At 43.2% G+C, this 10,773-nt stretch overlaps 1 long non-coding RNA gene across 2 annotated transcripts in view; it reads right to left on the bottom strand.

Annotated features, from left to right (window-relative positions):
- Positions 1 to 809: 809 nt before the first annotated feature.
- Positions 810 to 10,773, bottom strand: part of LOC115943615 (uncharacterized) — a 52,769-nt gene continuing 42,805 nt past the window's right edge. For both annotated transcript variants that reach the window (XR_004078208.2, XR_004078211.2), the window contains one exon: positions 810 to 1,160. This is a non-coding gene — a long non-coding RNA (uncharacterized LOC115943615). The remainder of the gene's footprint in view (positions 1,161 to 10,773) is intronic.

Here is a 10,773-nt window from a genome sequence, read left to right as displayed (position 1 = left end):
TCCTTTTCTGCCTATGTACAGATCCTCATTCAAAAAGCTTTCCCTAGTTAGTCTTCTCACTCTGGCTACACCTTCACCAGCCACCCATCCCCACAAAATCTTGTTAGATACCGTTTTGGGTGTCTTGATATATATATATATATGGGCTAGGGCTCTTTGACAGAAAACAACTCTGACCTGTTTAAGGAACAGAAAAGGCTAGTTTGGAAATGAAGGCAGAGTTGGCAGAATTAAAGACAGGGCTGAACCACAGGCTTAGGAAACGACAGAACAGGGGAGCTCTGAGGTCTTTCTAAAACATTGTCATCAGGTAATCAGCTCCAATTGTCTTCCATCCTTATTTATCTTTGCTTAACATTCAGAGTTTCAGGACCTAGGATCTAGACAAGCTTTGTGACCATGGCGGGGAGTCCTGTGATTGGCCACCCCCCAGAACTACACAGGGTGGGGAGAGTTGCCACATTTCACAAATAAAAATATAAAATGCCCAGCTAGGTTTGCATTTCAGATAAACAATGCATAACTGCTGTTATAAATGCAGTATTTCCTGAATTTGTCTTCCCATTCTTGCCTTCCGCCAGTTCCACTCTGTAGCTCCCAGGTGGGTAGGCATCCCCTCAGACCTGTGCCTGCCTCCCCTCTAACTGCCACAATACCCGCTTGTAACTCACCCCTAACACCTTTCTTCAGTCCATCCTCAAGGTGGCTATGGATTTTACTTCTTTCACTTTAGTCTTAGTAACCCAGCTTATAGCACCTCCAAACTATACATTAACTGACAGAAATAAAAAGACTAATGTACCCTTTGACAATCATTATTATTTATTTCCTCTTCACCTCTATTGAGGAAAAAACACCTTTCTTGGCCGTCTCTCTTTTGCCAGATACTTTGAAAACAGCCCTGATGGCACTGAACATTCTGTATAACTTCTTACAGCTTCACATGCATTTTCACATTCATGATTTTATTCAGTGTCATAAATTATCGTAATTAGTGAGCTCAGTGGTCAGTTGGCCCCAGGAATAGTCTCCCATTTCTCAGATGAGAAATGAAAACTTTGAAAGGTAGATTATAAAAACGAGCGTGGATTCCAAGTTGTCTGATCCAAGGCTTAGAATGATGTGTTCTTTCCTCGGCATCAGGGGTTAGCAAACTTTTTCTGTAAAGGAGCAGATAGTAAACATGTCAGGCTTTGTACACCATACGCGCTCTGTCACAACCACTCAGCTCTGCCACCGTAACGCGAAAGCAGTCACAGTTGATACATAAGTGAGTGGATGGATGTTCCAGTAAGCCTTATTTACAGAAAAGGTCACCGGCCATATTTAGCCCACAGGCTGCAGTTAGCTATCATCTCCTATACACAACACAGTAAGCACTCTTTAATCTTTATGAGCCTGTTGAAGTTTGCCTCCAATTAGGATGCCATGACTTTGACCTGTATCAGTATTAGATCATTCTACTAATTTTCTCTCTCCGTACCTCTTATGTGTCAGTATTGTTTGGATGATAACTGGCTTGGCTCCCCACTACCCCCTTGATCCCTCCTACACCGTGGCATAGTTTTGGACCCTTGTGCTGTGAACATGTCCAGCTAAGCCCATCCTTCCTCCCCTGGATCCTTCTTTACCTGAATGTGAGATCAGTTCTGACAGGCCTTGTGAGGAGGCACCTTTCTGGGACAGCTTTCCGAGGCCCCCGGATTAACCAGGATAAACCATCCTTCCAGCTTCCCCTCACTATGGGTTTCATGTGCCTCCTCTTTTGGTCCTTTTCCAAGTTTGTCCCCAGGAAACTCATGTACTGGAATGGTAACTCCATGACAGGTCTTCCTACAGCCCTCTTCAGCTCTGGTCTATGGAAGACAGAGACTCTTTAGTCCATCTTCTGCCTTCAGAGTGGGAAGACCAGCTTAAATGCTCCTCCCAGAGAGAACAGGAACTCCCTAGAGCAAACCAGCTAGTTTGGCTTGTACCTCTTCACTGTTATAGATCTAGGACAGTGAGAGGTGGGGACTGTGTGTAAACAGCATTCTCCTGGGCTTAGATGACTGGGGTTGCAAATCCTCAGGCGTGGTGATGGCCCACCCAGAACCAGATTCTGTGTCGTAGGAGCCAATGGGAAGTGACTGATACCTCACCGAAGCGTCTGAGGTTTTTAGGTGGGCTTCCAGGTGCATGTGTGTGCACACACCAGCCATAAAGTCCAAAGAGATTCTAGAGATCATGTTGCCCAAACCCCTCATTTACAAATAAGGGAACTAAAGCCCTGAGAAATCACCTTAGTTTATCATGACACCAGGGGATAAGGAGCCACATTGTCTTTATAAACCACATCCGTAAAGATGATGATGAACTTGATCAGTGAAACTGAAATCTGTAACTATAAAGCTTTCCTTGAATATCAATATATTTTATTTTAAATAGGAAGCAGAGAATGTGCTCAGCCTGGCATAGCCCAAAGCTGTGCTGAGATCAACTTTTTCAGAAATAATTGAGATTTGGCCTTCTCAAAGCTTCCATGTGTTCCAAAGGTGGAGTTCCCCTGGGAGCATCAACAATCCCTTCCAACTTTCTTCATAAAGTCTTCAAAAGGGTCAAGAGAAGCAACAAAGGGTAGAGAGTACAAGTAACACTTGGGATCTGAATGCCCTGGCTCCACCATTTAGAAGCTGTGTGACCTTGAGCAAATAATTTATTTTTCTAAGCCTCGTTTCTCATCTGTAAAAGAAGTATAACAATAGTACTTATCTCAAGGAGATGATGTAATAATTAAATGAGATAACGGATACAGAGTGTCTGGCACAGGCTGACTTAATAGCAACTATTCAATAAATATTGACTAATGTTGCAATGTTGACACCTCAGGCTTTTTGCCTAAAGCCCAACTCTGATTTTGAGTTGACCACTCTGCCTACTTTTCCGACTGTGTAACAGGCATAATAATTTAGCAGGAGAGATGGATAATTGAAGTTAGTTATGACCTGGGAAAACAGATCTGGCTCCTTGCCCAGACCACAGTCTGGCCCAAATGACCTCCAGGCTAAGAGACAAGGTGCCTTTCTGAGCTGAGTCCCCTCTGAAGGGGTGGCCTCCAAGCCAGGACTCAAGGTCCCTGGAAGAAGAAGTAAGGCAGAGAAGTTCAGAGAAATAGGGAAATGTGAACAAGGCTAATGCACAATTTTCTTTGTGGACAATCTTTCCAGCATGATTTTTGAGTCAAATTGTGTCATCCTCATCCTTTGAAAGTCCTGCAGGATGAGGGCAAGGAAAACCAGGGAATTCCTACAACACAAAGATGAAGGGTCAGGATATATCCTGGATAACAGTTATGCTTCAGGAATACCTCAATAGACCAGACTGTAGTATTTGCAGCATCTCCAAAACCATTTAAAAAGAAGAAAAAGAAAAAAAGCAGACCACCTAGAACTTCATTTTCCTGGTGATAGAAGAAATGTGCTAGACAAAACAACGCTTTCTCCTTTTCCCTGGGTTACTTGGCAGGAGCAGAAAACTTTTGACAAGAAGTTCCAGAAGGGCTTGATATTGGGTTTGAAAAGTACAAATTCCCACAACAATCAGTGACTAAAGTAGCAATATTTTAGCCTTTCACAGGAATCTGGTTATTATTACCATTAATGCCAAGTATCTTGTTTCTATTCTTTTTGATTTAAGGTAATTTTCTTTGTAAAAGGCCTGCTTTGTTAAGCCCTACACGGTTACATTGGCTTTGAGAGAAAGAGAAGTGGGCATGGTGGGAAAGTATCATGTTATACTGAAACTTTAGAGGGCCTGGTTGTGAAGACCCCCTTTGTTTCTGCTCTGAACCTGATGCAGTTCTCCAGTCTTCATGTTCTAGTCCAGGGCACTAATCTCAGCATTGTCCGGTCTGATGATGGTATCTCTACTTGAACGTGATCGTTCCCAAGGAAGGTCTCCAAAAGGCTGTACATACTTCATCAGGCCTGGCTATGACCTGCCAAAGGAGACCCAAGTCAATGTTCACGTCTAGAAAGTGACCCCATGACTCAGGGTCCATCTTGTAGACAATGAAGAAGGACAGATAGCAAAAAGTGAAATATCTAGCTCAGTGGCAATTTTGCCCCCCAGGAGACATTCAACAATGTCTGGAGACATCTGTGATTATCACAACTTTGGGGGATGGAGGCCAGAGATGCTACTAAACATCCTACAAAACACAGGACAAGACCCACAACAAAGACTTATCTAGCTCCAAATGTCAATAGTGCTGACATTGAGAAAGGCTGAGACAGAGACACAGAAAGCCCTGCATGGACTGGGCCCTGCCTACCTCCCTCTCCATATTTTGCCCTATTCCCACTCACTCCCTGAACTCCAGGTACACAAACAACTTCCAGTCCTTCACTACACTGCATTCCCTTGGCATATTCTTCTCCCTCTGCCTGCCAGGCTGTACCCTCTCATTCTATCTAGTTAATACCTTCTCACCCCCCCAGATCTTGTCCAATAGATACTTTCTTGGGGAGCCCTTTGAACAAGACTAAGTTAAGTTCCCCATTACATGCTGTCTCCCTTTATTCTCTCTTTTTCCAAGGGTTTTTCAAAGTGTCTTTGTGGCTTTTTCAGAAATCCCCAAGCTCCTTTTCTCTTGGCTCTCAAATGTCTGGGCTACCAGCACTAACTGCAGCCAAATGGCTAGTGTTTGAGTCCCCACCCTGGCATGTTCTAGTTGTAGGACCTTAGACAAGTCACCTACCACGTACTTGAGTCACGCTTACCTCCAACATGAAGCCAATAACTGTACCTAGCTTCTAGGGATGCCATGAGGATTAAATGAGAGATTAGAACAGTGTCAGGCCCATTGTGAGTACCCATATGGAAGTTTGCTGTAATTATTACTTTAAGAATTGAAACCTGCTTTTCTGAGACATTGAGCTCTATAAGAGAGAGATGCAGTATTTTCTCTTCCCAGCAGCATGACCCTCACACTACCTTTTCTCTACTAGAGGAATCAGAGCTCAAATCATTTAAGGCAGGAGGGGGTCAAAGTCAATGCTTTGTGTTTACACATAAAGCAACTGAGACCCAGAGGGGTTAAGGGATTTGGAAAAATCACATGGCAGGTTTCTTTCTACCTGATCAGTCTCTCAGTCTCTCTCTCTCTCCCTCTCTCCTCCTCCTTCCCTCCCTCCCACCCCTACCAACCATCTCTCCTCCCCAGCCCCCCTGTGAGGTGACAACTGGTATGATTCCTGATCTACACTAAATGAATATCCCATAGCAACTATCTCCATTGGACTACAGTTCCCTGCTCCCCAGCCTTTCTACAAAAGACCTGGGGGTTATAAAATCCAAGCTTATCAGAGCAAAGTACACCAAACAGAACACAGCAAGGTTTCTAATCAGAGATTTAAGGTGCTTACCCAACAGCCTAAAAAAGAAAATCTAGACCTGACCAAAAAAAAAAAAAAAAAAGGAGACCAAGGGCAAATAATAACCTAAATAAATTAAGAAAACACTGAGGCAGTCTCCTGAAGTTTTCAGCCATTACATCATTGATCCTGAGACGGAGCTGGGGAATGTCTCCCCAGGGCTTCACGAGCAGGGCCATATCTCATTTGTTTTAACTCCCTCAAATCCTATTTGACTCTTTGACACCTTCCCAGCCTCTCATGGCTGTTCTTATTCTTTTTCCAGTCCCTACAGGTTTTTGTAAGCTTGCTCTTTGCCAACCCTGAAGTGTTTTAGCCCAAATTGTCACTAGGGCCTTAGACCTCACAGAGAGCAGTATGGCATCCAGACTATGGAGATCAACGGCCTCTGACCTCTTGGTCTGGCCACACCTGGGGAACCCAGCTCTGTTGGGGGTCCTACTCTTTAGGAAGGACACGAACAAACTGAAACAGCATGAGAGAAGAACAAGAGGGCAGAAAAGACCTAGGAAGGGGCACAAGAGCTTCAACAAACTGAAGGGCCTTTCAGAATGAGCTAATGTGAACTTCTGATTGCTCTACAAATCCATTCTGGTAAAACATAGCAAAAAAAAAATTATAAATATAGCTAAGCTCAGAAATATAAAGCAAAATCTCTGGGTACCAGGAAAAAAGAAAGAAAGAGAGAGAGAGGGAGGGAGGGAGAGAGGGAGAGATGGAGGGAGGGAGGGAGAGAGGGAGGGAGGGAGGGAGAGAGGGAGGGAGGGAGGAAGGAAGGAAGGAAGGAAGGAAGGAAGGAAGGAAGGAAGGAAGGAAGGAAGAAAAGGGGAAGGGAAGAAAAGAAGGAACTTGTAACCAGAATGGCAAGGTTCAGCTGACACCTTGGTGGTTCAGGGAGGTATTGACCCAAATATCGGCCCTAATGGCTAGAGGCTGGGGTTTAAATGCACACAAAAGAGCAAAAGATGGGGCACCTGGGTGGCTCAGTTGGTTAAGCGTCTGCCTTCGGCTCAGGTCATGATCCTGGAATCCTGGGATTGAGTCCCACATCGGGCTCCCCTGCTCTGCTGGGAGCCTGCTTCTCCCTCTCCCTCTGCCTGCCACTCCGCCTGCTTGTGCTCTCTCTCTCAAATAAATAAATAAAATCTTTTTTAAAAATTAAAAAAATAAATAAAAAAGAGCAAAAGATAGAGCTTGGAGGCCTTGTGATGGAGAATCCAGAAGAATGAAGTGGAGACCCCAGGAGCCTAGCTGCTTCCATTAAGCCTTCCTCCCATGTCCAGGGAAACCCCAGTGATGTGTGCCTCTTTCCAGGGTTGCAAGTAGAGAAATAAAACTACCCCCGAGAAACAAATCCTCAAATCAGCACTGAACACAAATGTGTTCTCCAAATCTATAGTCCTTGCCTGATAGATTAGTCAGGGTTCTCCAGAGAAACAAAAATAATAGGATGTGGGGCTCCTGGGTGGCTCAGTCGTTAAGCATCTACCTTCGGCTCAGGTCATGATCCCACGGTCCTGGGATCGAGCCCCTCATCGGGCTCCCTGCTCAGTGGGAAGCCTGCTTCTCCCTCTCCCTCTCCCCCTGCTTGTTTTCCCTCTCTCGCTGTGTCTCTCTCTGTCAAATAAATAAATAAATAATCTTTAAAAAAATAACAGGATGTGAAAAAAACAAAACAAAAAAAAAAAATTAAAACAAAAAACCAAAAAAAATAAGAAAAAAAAAAAATAACAGGATGTGTATAGACAAAGAGAGATCAGTTTAAGGAATTGGCTCAGGTAATTGTAAGGATGGGCAAGTCTGCAATTCGCAGGGCAGCCCAACAGGCTAGAGGCCCAGGGAAATGTTTACGTGGCAGCTTGAGCCAAAGGCAGTCTGGAAGCAGAATTTCTTCTTCCTCAGAGGACAGCAGGTTTTTTCTCTTAAGGCCTTCAACTGATTGGGCGAGGCCCACTCCCAGTATGAAGAGTGACTGGTTTTATTCAAAGTCTACTGATTTAAATGCTCATCTCATCTAAAACTCACATCAACATCTACACTGCTGTATGAGGAAAAACTGGGTACCATGGCCTAACCAAGTTGACACATAAAATTTGGTTTGTGAATTGCCAACCAAAAAGTTAATAAAAGAATTGGTCCCGGACTGCCCCCTGGAGTGGAATAAATGGAAAACTCTGCAGAGAACCCTCCTTATCCCAAGAAAGAAACAGCTGAAGATGTCATCACAAACAAAAGTCACAAACCACCATAGGGAAGACTGGAAGACAAGTAAAAAGATTATCACCTCAAGAATTTAAAATAAAAGAACAATTGGAAATAAACTATACCATGTTTAAAATTTTAAATAAAAGCATGACTAGAAACTATAGGGAATAATAAAATACTGTTTTAAAAAAGGAATTTGAAAAAAAAACTTCTAGAACTTCTAAAAATAAAAGATACAAAGGATAGAGTAAACAGCAAATTAGACAAAACCGAAGAGAGACTCAGTCAAAAAACGGATCTTAGAAAATTATCCAAATCGCCTCATTAACATAACACAAGACTTTTCTCCATCCTCATTACTTAAGAAATTCCAAGGGTTTAGAAGCTCTGTGCCAGGGGATGAAAACCAAATATATATTTCTTATTATAAATTGCAATATTACAGCCACCAAATGCAATCCTAAATCTCACAGCATGTTAAAAGTTTAAGCATAACCACTAAAATAAGAGAATCTGAATATATATAACTTTTAAAACAGTAAAAGATAGAATAAGAATACTCAGTCAATATAATTAAAGGCAGGAAAGAAGTGGTAAAGAAAAAAAAAAACAGGACCAAAATGGAGATGCTTGTGCTAAGCCCCACATCACCAAACCAATACTCAATTACAGCTTCAGCTCTCCTGGAAATGGAATCTTAAACTGGTCAGTGAGGAATCATCTGATCAGCACTAATTAAGTAATCTTCCTGATAGATCCCTGCCATCCCCTAAAGCAAAGTAACCTGGCAATAACCAACCTACTTTCTTGCCTGGTATAACTTCCTTGTTTCCGCTCCCTTCTGACTATAAGAGTCTTTGATTTTGTACAACTCCTCGGAGCTCCTTTGTATCAGCTAAGTTGGATGCTGCCTGATTCAAATAGATTTTTGTTCAAATAAATTCTTAAAATTGTGGGGGCACCTGAGTGGCTCAGTTGATTAAGCCTCTGACTTCAGCTCAGGTCATGATCTCAGGGTCCTGGGATGGAGCCCGAGTGGAGCCCCATGTGGAGCCCTGGGTTGTGTCAAGCCCTTCATCGGCTTCTGCGATCAGCAAGGAGTCTGCTTGTCCCTCTGCCCCTCCCCCCTGTGTGTGCACTCTCTCTCAAATAAAAAAAATCTTTTAAAAAATTCTTAAAATTTTTAATAAGCCTCAATTTATCTTTTAACTTAATGAGGCAAAGAAGCTAAGAGGTTAAAACAAAAACATTAATATATTGATACATACCAGAAATAACTGGTTCCAATAATAAATATAAATGAAAAGGATTAAAACCACTGATTAAAATATAGAAATGGTAAGATTAAACATGAAATTTAGTTTTTTGCTTTATCTGATAGACACACAGCTTTTTTTAAAAAGATTTTATTTATTTATTTGAGAGAGAGAGAGAGCACAGCGGGAGAGGGAAACGCAGGGTCCCCGCTGAGCAGGGAGCCTGATGTGGGGCTTGATCCCAGGACCCTGAGATCATGACCTGAGCCAAAGGCCGATGCTTAACCGACGAGCCACCCAGGTGCCCCTAGACACACAGCTTTTTGCTTTTTCTGTGTTTCTTCTAGAACACAGAAAGATTGAAAGCAATGAAATTAGAAAGAATCCACCAAGGAATCATAATCCAAAAGAACAAGTGATGAAGCAATATTAAAGTCAGAAAAAATAAAGGAAATGTTTACAAAATAAGAAAAAGAAGAATTCTCCAGGAAAATACAACAATTTTAAACTTGGATATACCTAACAACATAGTCTAAAAATGAAAGGAAGGAAGGAAGGAAGGAAGGAAGGAAGGAAGGAAGGAAGAAAGAAAGAAAGAAAGAAAGAAAGAAAGAAAGAAAGAAAGAAGGAAGGAAGGAAGGAAGGAAGGAAGGAAGGAAGGAAGGAAGGAAGGAAGAAAGAAGAAAGAAAGAAAGAAAAAGAAAGAAAGAAAGAAAGAAAGAAAGAAAGAAAGAAAGAAAGAAAGAAAGGATGCAAAGAGGAAGAAAGGAAGGATGGAGAGAATTGCCAAACTCACCATCAGAGTGAAAGATTTCATCTGCAAACAGGCTGAGGCAAATGAGTGGAAATTACAGAAAGGAAGGACATGGACTCAACCTACACAGGAACTTTTTTTTATTTTCAGAGATGTCCAAAATTGAAATGGGCTGCCTGGGGAGGGAAAGCTCCAAAAACATGGAGGTTTTGCAGAATCTGTATGACACTGAATGAGGCTATTGCTGGAATTTGCCAGAATCGGACACATCGCTCCATGAGGGCAGAGACTGTGTCTGTTTTGTTCACTGCTGTATACCCGGTGTCTAGAGCAGAGCTTGGCACAGAACTGGCATCAGTGGGGGGTCTATTGAGTGAATGAATGAATGGAATGGTCCAGATAAGACAATGGATAAAATAACCCCTAGAGTGGCTTCCAGTTCTAAGATTCAGTGATTCTTACATACCCATTGCTCTGTTCTTTGTCCTTCCTTCATTCTAAGGCCCAGGGTCACCCCAACCCAGGAGACTTGAGGCTGGCACTGAGAGGCCAGGGCGGGGTGAGAAATGGACAGAAGAGTAACACAGGAGCCCAGAGGGTGGAAGCCAGCTCTGCAGAGAGCTTCCAAGAGTCTTCCTGCCACAGAAATTCCACTTGGCCACAGCAATTACCCTGGCCCTGGGCCTGGAGGAAGGCAGCGGCTGGCCTGCCCAGGGCAGGGCCTTCTGTCAGCACATCGTGTCTGTGCTGCTTACAAGGGTGGAGAAGCAAGACTGGGAGTAGGTCACTGGGTCGGTCAGGTCCATGAAGCAAGCTTCTTCCACCTACTATGTTCTGGGACACATAGAAGGAAGGGAATGAGGTCCCCAGGTCTAGGGATTTCTTAGATCAAGGAGGGACAGGGTCCCTGTACTTGGGGACCCTCCAGTCTGATGGCCCTCATGGAACCTTATGGGCTGGATGTTTCGTGTCCCTCCAAATTTCATGTGTTAAAATTCCAGGCCCCAGTGGGATGGTATTCAGAGGTGGGGCATTTGCAGGTGATTAGGTCATGAGGGTGGAAACTTCATGAATGGGTTAGTGGCCTTATAAAAGAGACTTCAGAGAGCTCCCTGGCCCCTTTCACAGAAGACAGCCATCTATG

This window comes from Leptonychotes weddellii, chromosome 10 (assembly GCF_054177405.1).
Source record: "Leptonychotes weddellii isolate Sample4059 chromosome 10, ASM5417740v2, whole genome shotgun sequence".
Classification (NCBI taxonomy): Eukaryota; Metazoa; Chordata; class Mammalia; order Carnivora; family Phocidae; genus Leptonychotes; species Leptonychotes weddellii.
This window is presented reverse-complemented; position numbering and strand designations above follow the sequence as displayed.